General features: G+C 41.2%; 1 long non-coding RNA gene across 1 annotated transcript in view; it reads right to left on the bottom strand.

Moving 5' to 3' along the window:
- Positions 1 to 16,791, bottom strand: part of LOC144669016 (uncharacterized) — a 43,358-nt gene extending 26,567 nt beyond the window's left edge. Inside the window, exons 1-2 of the long non-coding RNA XR_013573587.1 lie at positions 16,575 to 16,791; positions 13,561 to 13,640 (exon numbers count right to left, since the gene is read on the bottom strand). This is a non-coding gene — a long non-coding RNA (uncharacterized LOC144669016). The remainder of the gene's footprint in view (positions 1 to 13,560; positions 13,641 to 16,574) is intronic.
- Positions 16,792 to 17,431: the final 640 nt, after the last annotated feature.

Raw genomic sequence — 17,431 nt, 5'->3', positions numbered from 1 at the left:
CCACAATGCCAGCGCGAATGTTAAACTCAACCCCATGCCTGCGTTTTCCAGTTTTTTTTTATATATCAGTCACTGGCTATCCAGCACCTCGGGAGTGTGGGTGGCGCTACCTAAATGCAAACCTATCACTGCTGGCAAATGTTGGGTTTTATAAATCTGTGGGTTATGGGAAGAGACGATGAGATTGGTAAAAGGAAATTCAGAATAAAGGCAGCTGAGTGTCCCCCAAATCTTCATTCAGCACAGGTTAAGAGGGGCGATCACACGTACACATTTTCCAGAGCAAATAATAGTTTGAAAAGCAAAATCTCAGGAGGTTCCCAAAAAAAACCTCTCCCTCTTTTCAGTTTACCTCTCTGTTTCTTTCTCGCGTATCTAATTTTTTTCTCTCTCCTTTCTCGCCTACCCTTCGGCCTCTCTCTCTCTCTCTCTTTCTGCCCACAGCTGTTTTTTTTCAGCAAGCAAAGCCTTATGCATCATGTCTGGGCACTTGGGGACATTCCCCTGCTCTGTAGCACCGACGACACTGTCGCAGCTCCAGCGCCCTGCGCCCTCAAACACACCCCAGACAGTGACTGCCCCTGAACTCTGTCCTTTTCCTGACTTCAAAAATATATATATATTCCCAGTAATCAAACTGACCAGACATGACGCATTCTGAATGGTTTTATAACCACGCATTTAGCAAAGTGTAGGTATTTAATTCAATTTTTATTATTTTTTTTTGCCTGTTGTTTTTTTTCCCCATTTTTAAAGTTGCAAATATTACAAATGAATATCGGTGATGTTATATAGAAGCTTAATGCATTTGTACACACTTTCCCAATGGGTTCAACTCCCTTAATTATTGGAGACAACTTTGGTTTAAACGAGGTCGATGCTCAAACAATGATAGTAAATGCTTAGAAATATTGAAGGCGGGCCTTTAGAATTAAATTATAGTGTTACTGATAATTAAATTATATTTAAGTTTAAACCATTAAACGTGCTTCGGGTGCCAGAAGACTGCGTGGAGTCAGTCAGCCAGTTATAGGACGCAGGTAACATGAATATCGAGTGGCCCGGGGCTTAAAGTGGATCTCCTGGTTCCGGTGTGAAATCGCACACAAACTGAAGTCGGGGCAAAGCTCCTCAGAGCCTCACCCACCGCAGTATAACTCCAGTCAGTGCTGCGCAGCTTGTGTAAAGTTCCCTGATGCCCCCCTCCCCCCGCCCCCCAATTAACCCACAATCTCTTCAACCTTTTACAAAGTTAGCTCGAAACCCACCTTTCTGTAAACTCTTAAGATTAAAGCAAAATACTGCGGGTGCTGGAAACCTGAAATAAAAACAGAAAATGCTGGGGAAAAACTCAGCAGGTCTAGCAGCCTCTGTGGAGAGAGAAACAGAGTTAACGTTGCCTGTCCGTATGACTCTTCTTCAGATTTAGGAACTCCTTTCTATAAACTGTTCTGCCATAAAAAATGCAATCAGTATTGGGTCACCATGTAACGCTTACAATGCATCTCAACCTGTACTGCCGCAGGATTAATTTAGAAGATTAAGGGGTGATTTGAAAATTACAAGTCATTAAGGGGAACCGATAGAGTTGATGGAGAGACATTATTTCTGCTGCTTTGGGGGAGGTTATGACGAGGGGCAGGAGTGTTTAAAAAAAAGAGGCAGGCCATACAAATGAGGGAACACTTCATGTAATGAATGCTAGAAATTTGGAATTCTCATTCGCAAATGCTAATTAATGCTAGACCAGTTGTTGATGTTACATCTGAGGTTCATAGATTTGTGTTAACCAAAGGTATTAAGGAACAGAGGAGGGTGTGTGGAGTTAGGTCACAGATCAGCCATGATCTCATAGAATAGCAGAATAGGCTGCAGGGACTGAATGACCTCCTCCAGTTCCTATTTAGCGTTCCTAAATATGGGGAATAAAATAAAGAAATGGTGTTTAGATCCCTCTTTTCATTCCTTTTTTTTTATTCTTTCACGGGATGTGGGCGTCGCTGGCAAGGTCAGCATTTGTTGCCTGTCCCTAATTGCCCTTGAACTGAGTGACCATTGCAGAGAGCAGTCACATGTAGGCCAGACCAGGTAAGAACAGCCATGTCTTTCCTATAAGGAAGGGACATAAGTGAACCAGCTGGGTTTAAGGATAGTTTCATGGTCATCATTACTAAGGTTAGCTTCATATTCCAGATTTTTATGTATTTAAACTCTACCAGCTGCTTTGGGGGGATTTGAACCCTTGTCCCTAGACCATTAGCCTGGGCCCTGGATTACTAGCCCAGTGACATTATCATTGAGTCATCATCACTAGGTGGATTGACTATAAATATTTACTCTTGATTATTTCTGAAACAATGACTTTCTTGACCAGTTATAAATCCCTGTTCAACAACAGTCATGTTTACACTGACCCCCCCCAGAACCTTTGTGTGGTTACAGTAATCTTGGCTTTGCCTGCAATTTGGGTGGGGGCTTATTTTGAAAGTGAAGACCTGAAAAATGATATGGACCCCCCCAAAAAAGTTGCAAGATTAAGAGGTTATTTGAAAATTACAAGTTATTAAGGGGAATGGATAGGGTCGATAGAGAGAAATTCTGTGTTTCTGAGCAGAGTGAGGTGTGGTCTCCGAATCTGTATTGAGGGTTGCAGCCCCATTATATACGTGGCAAAAGTGCTAACTCCCCATAGGGAGAAATACAGGTTAATATAAGAACACAAGAAATAGGAACAGGAGTAGATCATTCAGCCCCTCTAGCCTGCTCCACCATTCAATAAAATCATGGCTGATTTTCCAGTGTTTCGATTTCCACATTCCCATCTGACCTTGATGACCTCTGATTCTCTTGCCTAACAAGAATCTATCTACCTTAAAAATATTCAATGACCCCCATCTCCACCACCTTCTGAGGCAGAGAGTTCCAAAGTCGCACAACCCTCTGAGAGAGAAAAAATTCTCCTCATCTCTGTCCTAAAAGGGCGACCCCTAATTTTAAACCAGTGCCCCCTAGTTCTGGACTCACCCACAAGAGGAAACATCCTTCCCACGTCCACCTTGTCAGGACCATTCAGGATCTTGTAAACTTCAATCAAATCACCCCTCACTCTTCTAAACTCCAGTGGAAACAAGCCCAGTCTGTCCAACCTTTCCTCATAAGACAACCCACTCATTCCAGGTATCAATCTAGTAGTTATTTGCTTTTATTAATCTGGTAAACCTTTTTTTATATTTGCAACCCGTCTCTACCTGCTAAGCATTCTTTTCTAACTCGCCTGTGCTTTCCCAACATTTCCTGTCTTTAACTGAAGATTAATGTTACTGTAGTACATAAAATATTTCTTTCCCTCATTTATCTTCCTCTCTCCCTCGAAACCGAATTCCTCATGGCCGCGCCTCCCTGTAGGATCGATGTCCTATCGGGAAAGCCGGCCAACCAACCTCCTGCCTCCCTGCAGTGCCAGCCAGCGGACACTGTCTCCAGCTGTTCCACAGGGGACCGCTTGAATCCAGTTGACTGGTGTTAGAATGACACAGGGCGGGGCGGAGGGGGAGGCCATTCGGTCCATCGTGTCCCTGACAAAGCGCTATCCAATCAGCCCCACTCGCGTCCCTCTTTCCCCATTGCTTCTTCAAGTTGTTGAAATGTTGGGAAATGCACGGCAGGCGTGAATGTCAAAGGTGTGCGAACATGACTCTGGTTTCTCCCTTTAAAGATGCTGTCTGGATTTCTATGTCAAGCCAGCGTTTTCTACTTATTTGCACCAGTCCGGCATTTGCCTCCTCGCCTCGCTTTCCCTGCGGGTGTGTGGCGATAACAGTGAGGGTCACTCATTAGGGGGCGGTTGTGGGTTATTCGGGAGGTCAGGGCAATATTGCTCACTCAGTCTTTCGGGTCCTGAGTTTATGCGCTTGAAGTCACACTGGGGTTTACTTTTGCTGGAGCACTAATGGTTGATCTGTAGCCATAAACACAGAGGAAACATAAGGCGGGGGTGGGGAGGAGGGAGCAATGAAAATGTGTGAGGCGTAATAATGTGCGTGAGACATTGCAGAATAAGTGGGTGGCGAAGAAACTGCAACATGTGAAAGTTTGATGTATTCATCTGAAGTTTATTCTTCTTGTCCTTTTAGTAGAAACTTTCAATCGCTGATGTTCAAACAGGTTAGCAGCTCTACAAGAGAGGATTTGTAGGTGAATATGGTTAATGTGCTACCTGACAGCATTACGTCAAGGCCAGGGAGACACCGCTAGGCAATCGTTGGAGAAAGAAAGACACAATTTGGGTTGTGTATTCCCCTGGCGCAACGTCATGGTCAAATTTTCAGCATATGCAATATGTTCAGTACAGGCACATGTGCCCAGTACATGCAGCATATCCTAGCCGACCTCCAGTGCCATGAGATAAAATGGTTTATAACAATAGGTATATTATTAACAGCCTAGTGTGTTTCCATAAACAATTAAGTCCGTCGACAGGGTCAACGATATGAAACTTGATATTTCCCTCCGCCTTATGCTACTTTCTCCTTCGGATCGGTTTTTACAAACTGGGGCATTCCCCCCCTCTCCCCTCTCCCCTCTCCCCCGATCCACCCCCACCCAGTGTCAGACATGCAGCACCAATATAGTGAGGACAATGCGGGAAAGCAGCTTCTGGAGACAGCACATTCATTATATACAATATATACATCACATTCATTATATACAATATATACATCACATTCATTATATACAATATACACAGCACATTCATTATATACAATATACACAGCACATTCATTATATATACAATATATACAGCACAATCATTATATACAATACATACACACATTCATTATATACAATATATACATCACATTCATTGTATACAATATATACAGCACAATCATTATATACAATACATACACACATTCATTATATACAATATACACAGCACATTCATTATATATACAATATATACAGCACATTCATTATATACAATATACACAGCACATTCATTATATATACAATATATACAGCACAATCATTATATACAATATATACAGCACATTCATTATATACAATATATACATCACATTCATTGTATTACAATATACACAGCACATTCATTATATACAATATATACAGCACATTCATTATATACAATATATACATCACACATAGGCACATATAGAGCACAGGAGGCCATACAGCCCATTGTGCCGTCTCTTTGAAAGAGCGGTCCAATTATTCCCGCCCTCCTGCTCTGTCCCCATATCTCCGCACATTTCCCCTTCAATTATGTATCCAATTACCTTTTGAAAGTTACTGAATCTGCTTCCTTTCAGCTGGTGCATTCCATTCAACAGCTCCTATAAAAACATTTTAACCCAATCTCCCCTATAGTTCTATTACCAATTATCTTAAATATCCCATTTAAATAAACAATTCTATTTAGAGATGGGATTATACACACTCTCATACATGTATACACAGACACGCGCATATACACACAGATATATACACACACATACGCAGACATATACACACATACATATATACACATATACATACATACATATATCTACACGCACTCATATACGCACACATATATACACAGACACACACACATATATACACATATTTATATACACACACATATATAGATATATACAAACTACACATATAAATATATCTATGGTGTTTTATATATAATGCAGTGAAGTCCAGTTATAAAGGGTTAAACTACTGTAGATGTAGCTTAGCTTTTAGAAATATACCATCAAATGCAAACAAAGTGGAGGATCAAGCAGAAGCCATGTGGAAGAGGTTGTCAAAGGGAAAGGATCACGCGAAAAAGCGGGAACACAAAGGGGGAAAAGAGGGAGACTCCGGAATGAAAAGCAGAAAGTGGAAGAAGGGACAGAGAAGGGAGGTGCGGGGGAGGTGGGGGAGGGAGAGGGGGAGGGGGTGGTAGATACAAGAGAAGGATGAACGAGGCAGGAGGGAGGTAGTACACTCTCTGTGAGGGGGGTGAACCAGGTGCTAATGCTTTTTGGGGATGTGATTAGCTGGGCCTCTTTAAAGGTCCGGACAGCTGAATGTTCCAAAACTCCAGACCAACCAACCAACCAACAAACAAACAAACAAAATCGCCCAGAATATTTTCTACTTTCAAGGAAGAGGAAACCTGTTCCATCTGTGGTGCGAGAGGCAGGGACGCTCTGAAGCCACCCAAGAAACCTTGAAATTAAATTAAACATCCCTCTGATCTTAAATATGAAACAGAGCCGCTGGCTGCTGGAAATTGCGGGCCCTGTGCTATCATTTTACATTGAGCCACGGTAGCAAGAACATCTTTCAAAGGGGAGGGGGTCAGGAATTCAATTCGAGTACATTTTAATTAAAAAAAACATTTGCCTGGTCCAGCTCGTCATTTATAATTTTTTGGGGGCAGAATTATATTAACCTTTGGACCGTTTTGTTCGCGCGAATTCTTTGAGATATTCAATTTCCAATTGCCAAATAATAATTCACAACTGTTGCCTCAATTGTTGTTGCAAAGGGGCTCAGGCACTTTCTGTTGCCTACAGCAACAGCCCTTGTTAATTTAATATCTTCACAATCATTTTAAATGAGCTCTGGTAAAAACAGATACTTGCAGCCACCCTGATGGGAGACTGTTTCAAGGTTAAGGTTTTGTTTTTAATTTATTTTGCTTACTCTTGACTCTTTATTTTGAGCAACTCGTGTTGTGTGGTAGTCTGTCGGGATCAACTGTAACATAATCACTGCATTCGCTTTTGATTTTCTCTCTCTCTCCGCTGTTTCGGGAGTTTAAGGCTATTAGAACCGGAGCCCCATGAATTCTACGGGGCTGAGTAAAGTGTTGTAATCTGTTAATTGTTGTTCGGTTAAAATCAGAATAATTGGTGATCATTAGATTTTTGAACATATCATCTTCAAACACATTATACATGTGTATAAAATATCTGTAAATATCTATTTTATACACGTTTATAATTAATCTAACTACTCAAACAATTTCAATGAAATACATTTATAATAAACCTAATTTTAATAAAACAGTTTAATAAAATACACTTTAAAATGGATAATATATCCAGCAATTTGGCTACTGTATGGTAATATGTCCGTAGTCAATGATATATTAATGTTTCTTTAATCTATGACCATAAGATAATCTAAAATAACAGTTCCTCGCTCTCGATATGTTAAATCTTGGTTGTTTTCGTTTCGTCAGGATTTTCCCTGTTTAATGGAGGTGGGAATGATTGGGAAAATTGAAGGCTCCATTTTCTTAATTGAACAGGGCTGGATTCGATGTTAATGTGTGTGTCTGTGTTTTATCCTTTTTATTTTCCCGTGCTACGTTCTCACTAACGGCGACATTTTGACTTGATTTTCTTTGGGCTAGGGAAATACAATATTCTAGAGGAGGGAGCAGGAAACTGGGCACACTCGATGAGAGTTTCCACTTTTCCTCTGCCGGCGGCGATCAGACCCACATCAGAGATTAAAATCGATTTCAAGACATTTGGGGAAATTGGACGCCGCCCTGTTCAAATCAAAGGAATTAAACAGCTTTAAATAAAAGCTAATTGCCAATTCGTTTCGTTTTTTTCCAGGTCACTTAGAAAAATCAGAAGATAGCTATAACATATCCTATATGATGCAAAGCAGTATATGTTTGCAATAAATTCATAACAATAAATAATACAGAGATGATGCATCAAGTCGATATATGTAAAGATCCGTTTTATACACTTTATAATTGATCTAATTTAGTTAAACAATTTCAATAAATAAATTTAAAAATGGACAATATATCTAACAGTTTGGCTATTGTGTGGTAATATTCCATCTCTGTAAGTATCCATTTTGTACACATTTATAATTAAACTGATTTTAAGCAAAGAATTTTAATCAAATACATTTAAAAATGGATAAAAATCTAACAGTTTGGCTATTGTGTGGTAATAAACCTGTCTCTGTAAAGATCCATTTTGTACACATTTATAATTAAACTAATTTTAAGCAAAGAATTTTAATCAAATACATTTAAAAATGGATAAAAATCTAACAGTTTGGCTATTGTGTGGTAATAAACCTGTCTCTGTAAAGATCCATTTTGTACACATTTATAATTAATCTAACTAATAAAACAATTTCAATAAAAATACATTTAATAATGGATAATATATTCAACAATTTGGCTATTGTGTGGTAATATGCCTGTCTCTGTAAAGATCCATTTTATACACGTCATTAATCTAATTTTAATAAAACAATTTCAATAAAATACACTTTAAAATGGATAATATATCCAGCAATTTGGCTACTATGTGGTAATATGCCTGTCTCTGTAAAGATCTATTTATACACATTAAAGACCATAAGACATAGGAGCAGAAATTAAGCCATTCGGCCCATCGAGTCTGCTCCGCCATTCAATCATGGCTGATAAGTTTCTCAACCCCATTCTCTCGCCTTCTCCCCGTAACCTTTGAATTCATAATTAATCTAACTAATCAAACAATTTCAATAAAATACATTTAATAATGGATAATATATCCAACAATTTGGCTATTGTGTGGTAATATGCCTATCTTTGTAAAGACCCATTTTATACACATCATTAATCTAATTTTAATAAAACAGTTTAATAAAATACACTTTAAAATGGATAATATATCTAGTAATTTGGCTATTGTGTGGTAATATGCCTATCTCTGTAAAGATCCATTTTGTACACATTTATAATTAATCTAACTAATAAAACAATTTCAATAAAATACATTTAAAAATGGATAGTATATCTAGTAATTTGGCTATTGTGTGGTAATATGCCCGTCTCTGTAAAGATCCATTTTGTACACATTTATAATTAATCTAACTAATAAAACAATTTCAATAAAATACATTTAAAAATGGATAATATATCCAACAATTTGGCTATTGTGTGGTAATATGCCCGTCTCTGTAAAGATCCATTTTATACACATCATTAATCTAATTTTAATAGAACAATTTCAACTAAATACACTTTAAAATGGATAATATATCCAGCAATTCGGCTACTATGTGGTAATATGCCTGTTTCTGTAATCTCCTCCATCCGCACAAGGCTCCGAGATATCTGTTCTCCTCTAAATCTGGCCTCTTGATCATCCCTGATTTTAATCACTCCACAATTGCTGGCTATGTCTGGCTCCATGGTTTGGAATCTGCTCCCTAAGCCTCTCCCTGTCTCTGCTCCGCTTTCCTCTTTTAAGGCGCGCGCCTTGAAACCTGCCTCTTTGAACAAGCTTTTCATCATCAGCACTAATAGCTCCTAATGTGACCTGAAGTAATATTTTGCTTTATAAAAACCCCCTAACCACCCCCACAGTGCCTTGGGGCACTTTTATTATGCTAAAGGAGCAAGTTGATGTACAAAATTAGGACAAATATGTACAGAACGTCCTGCGTATTGCACATACACTATAATGTACCTCAAGTACACGAAATGTAATGCAAAATTTCCTATCTAATTTAACATGCAATTAAATACCGTGCTGTCCATATAAGGTAGATATTGTACGATACAATATATTAGAGTCCCACAAACATACCTGCTTTCACATTAATATCTTTGTTGCAACAGGATTTCTTTAAACGCAGAATTTCTAGCAACTCTTTCAAGGGTTTTAGAAGTCAAAACTTCTCTTGAAAAAGTTGCTTAAAGCGGTTCATGTGGAGGAATATAAATTCAAAATTTTGGTCCTGTGGCGTTTATAACCAGAGAACTGCTTTCTTCTGAGATGAGGCAGGTTTACATCTGATAGTCTGAATATTATTCGAGGAATTAATGCTTTATTTCCGTAGTACTTTGGAACACAACTGTCTCCAATAACTAACAGGTTCAATAACATCCATAAGTACTTAAATAATTACGCTGCAGCTTTCTGAAATTAAATTTGGATTACACTCAGGGTACCAGAAATGAGAGGTTATAAATGTGAAATAAAATTTCAACAACTGGAACACATCTGGTGAACGGGAAGTCTAATCTAAATCTAAATGTTTTGGAAATAAAGAGGATTGGGGAGGGTGGGGGGGGGGGGAATGAGAACACACTGAGGTGGCGAGCAGCGAGAAGTAGCGTTTAAGCGGTGGTGGCAAAGTTGTGGGTTATCCAAGGAACCAAAATTGAAAACCATTTCACACACAGGGTTGGTAGAACGTGGAACAAGTGCTGGGATTAAATCGTATTAAAGGGAATTGAGTTAGAATTGTATAATGTAGTAGATAATAGAGAATAAGATTAAGAAGAGCTTCGCTTCTTCTATAAATGTTGGGCGAGCTAAAGCAACATTTTAAGCCAAGTGATATGTTTAAAAAATCAAACATCCACAATTTAAAAAAAAAAAATTGCTTACATTTATCTGGGTTAGTGAGGAGGATATTTTATGTCTGATTTAAGTGTTCACATCTGTAAGGAAGTCGCTAGTTTTATTTACCGCTTGCAACATTGGAATATTTTGAAAGGGAAGAGCAGTAGAATTTAGAACTCACCAGACTGGTGCAAAATATTAGCGAGCAAGTCACAGGGAGAGGAGAGGGGGCAGAGAAACAGAGAAACTCCGCGATTAAAACGCTCTCCCTATAGCAAGCATATGAACAGAAAGGTGATTTCACTCTGGGAGCTTGTTTAGCTGCTCCCAACAACTCCAGCAAATCATCCTTGCGAGTGGTAAAACTAAGCTGCAGTCATTGCTGCAATAACACGTGTGTATGTGAGAGTCGCTTTGTACGAATCGTCCCTGAGCATCGTCACAATAGCGGATATATTCAAACTCTTTCGAGTTATCAGTCACAGATTGCAACTCTTTCGAGTACAATCACAGTTCTTTGGTTTTCCGTGAGTTATTCAAAGCGAACCACGCCTCGGCAATTGCCCGCAAAAAGTGTGGTTCACTGAGCGACTCCTTCCACCTACCCCATCCCTCCCTCCCCTCCTCGGGCATCTACATTGGCTCTGGGAATAAGTTAGTGGCCGGTCAGCATCCCCCTCACCCACTAAGACGCCTCTGTTCCGAGCAAGAACCTTTGCAGGGTCCTGGTCTTGCAGAATGGTCCTCCCGAAATTCCTAAATGCCCTTCTGAAGCTGTGAAATAAACTTGTTTCTTTTTTTTTTAAAAAAAAAACCTGAACTGTGGGGGAAAGTAGAGGAATATTAAGACTGAGATTCTGGCAGTTTGATAAAAAAGTGACAGGTAAAATCAGAGAATACTTTATTCTGCTCCTGTTTTCTGTCCAACTCAACACGATGTTCATTATTAAACTATCCTCGTTTTCGCATTATTTCGCTCCAGAGGCTGTTTACCATCCTAAAAATGCGAGTACAGAGTTGTTCTATTTGTGTGATTATTCTGCCTCCCTTTCCTACACACGGTTTAAATGTTACATTCCTGGCGTGTTATCCATAACGACAAGTCTACAGCTGGTCCTGAAGAGTCTTAAGACTAGTTTATGTTGTGTTGAGAACAAAAAACATGTCTGGGGATGTCTGGGGGAGTTGCATTACTCCCTGGGATGGGCGAGGAAAGCTCATGGTGGGGGTGGGGGTAATGACGTCATTTGCTCTTGTTGCTAATTTTGCCCAATTCCCGTCTCCCAAATTCCAGTACAGGTGGTATCAGGACACCGGGAAACCCCAGGGAACGACGGCGCCTGAAGACCCGGCGACCGCCTTTGAGTGGGTCTTGGATCGCAGTTATACCGCCGTTTCTGCAGCCGTCACAGGAAGGAAGGAGCGTTCATTTATGTAGCGCCTTTCCACGGCCTCAGGGTCTCCCACGGCGCCTCGCACCCACTTTCGGCTCTTTTGGAAGTGCCCAGCCGCTGGTGCAGTGCAGGAAACATTTGTGCACAGCAGGATCCCGCAAACAGAAGTGAGGTAATGAGCATATATGTATGCTAGGTTGAGTCTCCAAGGCAGTGCTGAGGGAATGCTGCAATGTAAGACATGCTGCTGCTCAACTAATACCTCACCTGCCCCACCTTCTCAACATACAGCCTGGAGCCAGGTTATGTTGCTATGGCGATTTGGGGTGGGGGGTAAAATGGTGATAACCTCACTTGTAATCCAGAGGTCCAGATTAATGGTCCGGGGGGCAAGGGTTCAAATCCCACAACAGCAGCCAGTGGAATTTAAATGCAATTAACAAAATCTGGAATTGAAAAGCTAGTCTCAGTAATGGTGACCATAACAACCATCATCCATTGTCATAAAAACCCATCTGGTTTACTAAGGAAGGAAATTGCCTGGGCAGCAATGTGGTTGACTCTTAACTGCCCTCTGAAGTGGTGTGGCAAGCCACTCAGTTCAAGGAGAGGTGATGGCATAGTGGTATTGTCACTGGACTACTATTCTAGAGACCCAGGTCTACCATAGTAGACAGTGAAATTTGAGTCCAATAAAAATCTGCAATTAAAAGTCCACGAAAAGTGAAAAGACCATGAAACTATCATCGATTGTTGTAAAAATCCACCTGGTTCACTAATGTCCTTTAGGGAAGGAAATCTGCCGTCCTTACCCGGTCTGGCCTACATGTGACTCCAGACCCACAGCAATGTGGCTGACTCTTAAATGCTCTCTGAACAAGGGCAATAAATGCTGGCCTAGCCAGCGATGCCCACGAAGGATATTAGTCTGCAATCCCAGAACTGTTTGGACTGTTGTGGATCTTGGGGGGGGGAATGGTGTTTGGTGTTGCCAGTGATGCAAAAACTGAACCAATATGGCTCAGAACCGAAAATCCTGAAAATTGTGACGGTAAAATTAAATGCAGAAAACAATTTCCCAAATTCTCAATTACAGCCGGGCATAACTGCCCCTCTAGCCAGAGTAAGCCAGGTATTGAATAGGAGGATTAAGTCAGAAAATTCTTTGAGTAATAATTACGTAGAATTTACAGCACAGAAACAGGCCACCTGATCCATGCTGGTGCACAAAACTCCTTCCAGTCTATTCAATATGTCTCCTATCCCGCTCTCCCCCTCCTAGCTCCCCTGAGAATGCCTCTTATGTTATTGTGGTAGCAAGTTCCACATTTTAACCCCTCAGAGATGTATCGATGACTATCTTAACTCTTAAAACCAAAAGCAAAATACTGCGCGTGCTGGGAATCCGAAATAAAAACTCCGAATGCTGGGAACACCCAACATGCCTGACAGGATCTGTGAAGAGAGAAAGAGGGTTAATGTTTCAGGAGACAGTGAAAAGGTCACAAGCCCGATACGTTAACTTTGTTTCTCTCCACAGATGTTGCCAGAGCTGCAGTGTATTTCCAGAATTTTCCGTGTTTTTCTTAACTCTTAAAGGTATTTTTCTCCCCCCCCCACATCTATATATACGTAGCATGCCATATCATAGGACTTTATAATCAGACTCTAAAAATAGAAGTAAGTATGACACATCATGTTATATGTCTGTAGCAGCGGTGAGCTCATAGCTCGTGAGTGAGTTATATAGGTAATGTTCACTATATAAATGGATAATTCACACTTACCCATTATATACTGCAAGGTTAGACAGAAATCAAACAGGGTTCCTTGCCTGTGGAAGGATATCCTAACATGGTGTATTGCCCTGAGGAAATGAAGAGAAATTATTGTGAAGAAAGAGATAAGTATTCTTCAAAGACAAAAAGTTTCAAAGCACAGGAGTGAAGTTGTAAAGAAAAGGAAAAAAAATAAAAGCAAAATACCGCGGATGTTGGAAATCTGAAATAACAGAAAAATGCTGGTAAAACTCAGCACCTGTGGAGAGAGAAACAGAGTTAATGTTTCGAGTCCATGTGACTCTTCTTCAGAACTGGTCAGAGTCATATTGGACTCGAAACGTTAACTCTGTTTCTCTCTCCACTGATGCTGCCCGACCTGCTGAGTTTTTCCAGCATCTTCTGTTTTTATTATTGTAAAGAAAGGAACTTGTTGTTTCTTTACTGAAATGATCAATCTATTCATTTGTGCAGAGGGTTCAACAAAGCATGGAGATGGACAGACACTCAGCAACAATTGCTGCGAAGGTTTCAGTCTGTGCCACTGAACTGCAGGATTGAAGATTGAATGGTTTATATAAATCCCCTGGTTTTGAATGCTGCTTGTGCCATTCCTATTGCTCCTGATTTTCTACACTCCTCTTCTGAGTATGTCAATTCAGGCTGACCTTTGATCCCATGGGCACAGAGTGCCCTCAGCCAATGGCCATTCATTGTGCATATCACTAAGAACGCTGTAAGGTTACCCACCTCCACCCCCTTCCCCCTGCCAGCTCTTCTTCTGTTGAAACTCCCATCTAGGTCTTTGTTACTCTACACTTGACTATTTTACAGGAATCCTGACTTGTTTCCCATGTTTAGCCCTCTGTAAGCTAGCGGTCAGCCACAATTCTGCTGCCTTTGGCCCAGACTCACACCAAGTCCTGTTCACCCATCACCCCCTGTGCTCGCTGACCATTGGCTCCCGGTTAAGCAGCGCCTCAATTTTTAAAGTTGTCGCCCTTGTTTTCAAATCTCTTCATGGCCTCACTCCCTCTCTCTCACTCAGTAAGCCCCTCCAGCCCTACAATTCTCTGAGATCTCTGCGTTCCTCTAACTCCGGCTTATCGAGCATTCCCAAGGCACTACCATCAGCTTCCTGGGCCCTAAATCCTGGAAACCCCTCTCTAAAACTCTTCACATCCCCACCTCTTTTTTCTTCTTCAAAATGCTCCTTAAAACACAACTTGTTGACCAAGCTTTTGATCATCTCCTGATATCTCTATATGCGGCTCAGTGTCAAAGTTAATTTTATAATGCTCCTGTGAAGTGTCTTGGGACTTGTATTACTGCTAAATTAAAGGTTCTATATATAAATGCAAATTGCTGCTGTTGCTGCTCTGTGCGTCCCTAGTGAGTATCTGCAGCTTATTTGGCATGCGAGGGTTTCACAGACCAATATTCATTTCACTGGCACTTTCTAGTGAGTGTCACTGGGTGGTGATTAGTAAGCAGGAATATTATCTAATTGTTTGTCCCTCTCTCCCTTAGTCTTCCTTAGCTATTGTAATTGTCACACCACTATTACTGTCCCAGATGATATTAAGCCAACAGTCTAAACCTTCTACCTCTCTCCAGTTCTGGAGAAGAGTCACAGAATCACAGAATCACACAGCGCAGAAGAGGCCCTTCGGCCCATCGAGTCTGCACCGACACGTGAGAAACACCTGACCTACCTACCTAATCCCATTGACCAGCACTTGGCCCATAGCCTTGAATGTTATGACGTGCCAAGTGCTCATCCAGGTACTTTTTAAAGGATGTGAGGCAACCCGCCTCCACCACCCTCCCAGGCAGCGCATTCCAGACCCTCACCACCCTCGAGTCATGCAGACTCAAAACGTTAACTCTGTTTCTCTCTCCACAGATGCTACCAGACCAGCTGAGTTTTTCCAGCTCTTTCTGTTTCTATTTCTGATTTCCAGCATCTGCGGTATGTTACTTTTATTTTAGTCTAAATCTTCTGGTCTGTGTGATTCAGGTGCACATTCGAGAGTTCAGAGGACTTTGGCCATTGATCTTATTGCTGTTTGTGGGAGCTTGCTGTGCACAAATTGGCTGCTGCGGATGCCCCTATGAGAGCAGGGACACTGCCTCAGAATAATTCATTGGCTGAAGAGCGCTTCAGGAGGTCCTGAGGTGCTCGATAAATGCCAGTCCTGTCTTTCATTTGGAAATTGCCAGCTGAGCCATTGGGCTGGTGCTGGAGCTGGACCTTTTTAACTGATAGTTTATAACATCCATCAGGCATGTTCCACTGGCAGCAGCTAGTGATACCCGAAAACCAATGGACTCAGCTCGGTTAAAGTATCTCAGCACACTCACTGTGAAACCAGCCTCTGACTTTACCATAGAATCGTAGAAAGCTGACAACACAGCAGGAGGCCACTCGGCCCCTCATGTCTGCACCGGCCAAGAAACGAGCCCCCCCCGGCCTAATCCCACTTTCCAGCATTTGGTCCAGCATTAGCCCTGCAGGTTGAGGTGATCCAGCCACCTTCTGAATGAGTGGAGGGTTTCTGCCTCTCCTACTCTTTGAGGCAGTGAGTTCCAGACCCCCACACCCCTCTGGGTGAAAAACGTTTTCCTCATTTCCCCTCTAATCTTGAGGTGAGGTGAGGTGAGGTGAGGTGCCAGAGGATCGGATGTCTGCTAATGTTGTACCTTCATTTGAGTGAGGGAGTGAGGGATAGGCCAAACAATTACAGGCCAGCCAGTCTGACCTTGGTAATGGGCAAACTATTGGAATCAATTCTGAGAGAGACAGGATAAACTGTCACTTAGAAAGTCATGGATTAATCAAGGACAGTCAGCATGGATTTGTTAAGGCAATTTAACAACACAGGATTCGTGCTTGCTGATAGTGAGAAATAAATCCTATAAGATAAGAATGTTATATAAACCTGTACCATACCTATATGTAGATAAACATACCTAAAACCTATATAATAAGAGAATAATCAGACTTGATAGATTGGTCTTACCGTGAAACATCATTCATTGAGGAACCATCAGGTTAGTCTTAATGAGCAGGGGAATAATACTGCCATGTGTCACCGGATGTCCTGTCATTTCCAACAGAGAGCTGGTCAATTACCCAAAGGCATCACTGATCCCATATGTCCCTGCCCACATCCACATTGACTGTACAGTGACCGTGGGAAGAGATCAAAGTGCAACTTTCCCAACGGTGTGATCTACTGAACAACAGAAAAGGATGGTTTCTGAATCTTCCCCACCCCACAGCTTGCAATTGAGTGTGGCAGCTTAAGGCTCTATTGTGATATTTCTGCTTAGGCAGGGCTGCCTCTTTAGTCATGACTCACTTGCCAGGATGCCGTGTGAGAAACGTGAAAAATATTTGGCTTCCTGCGAGCATGTTCCTGTGCAATGATTCACTGCCCTGTGGACAAAATTACTTTGATTCTCCATCGCAGTGAACTGAACTGAATATGGAAAGCTTGCAGTGTTGTGGATTTGGGTGGGGTAGGGGGAGAAGGTGAAAAATGAAAGTTTTTATTGTAGCCTAGAAGCTATGAGTCAGCTATGAACTAAATGTCGAGGATTTTGATCAAACACAGTGGACCTTCCATTATCTGTGTTTTTGCAACTGTCCACGAGTGTATCCAACAACAACATCGTGCATTTATTTAATGTCTCTAACATAATAAAACATCCCAGGGCACTTCATTGGAGTGCTACCCAAAATAATTTAATACCGAGCCAACATTAGGAGATGTTAACGTAGAAACATAGAAACTAGGAGCAGGAGTAGGCCATTCGGCCCTTCGAGCCTGCTCTGCCATTCATTATGATCAAGGCTGATCATCCAACTCAATAG

The sequence above is a fragment of the Cetorhinus maximus genome, chromosome 28, assembly GCF_964194155.1.
Source record: "Cetorhinus maximus chromosome 28, sCetMax3.hap1.1, whole genome shotgun sequence".
NCBI classification, from domain to species: domain Eukaryota; kingdom Metazoa; phylum Chordata; class Chondrichthyes; order Lamniformes; family Cetorhinidae; genus Cetorhinus; species Cetorhinus maximus.
Note: the sequence above shows the minus strand (reverse complement) of the source record. Positions and strands in the feature narration are given on the sequence as shown.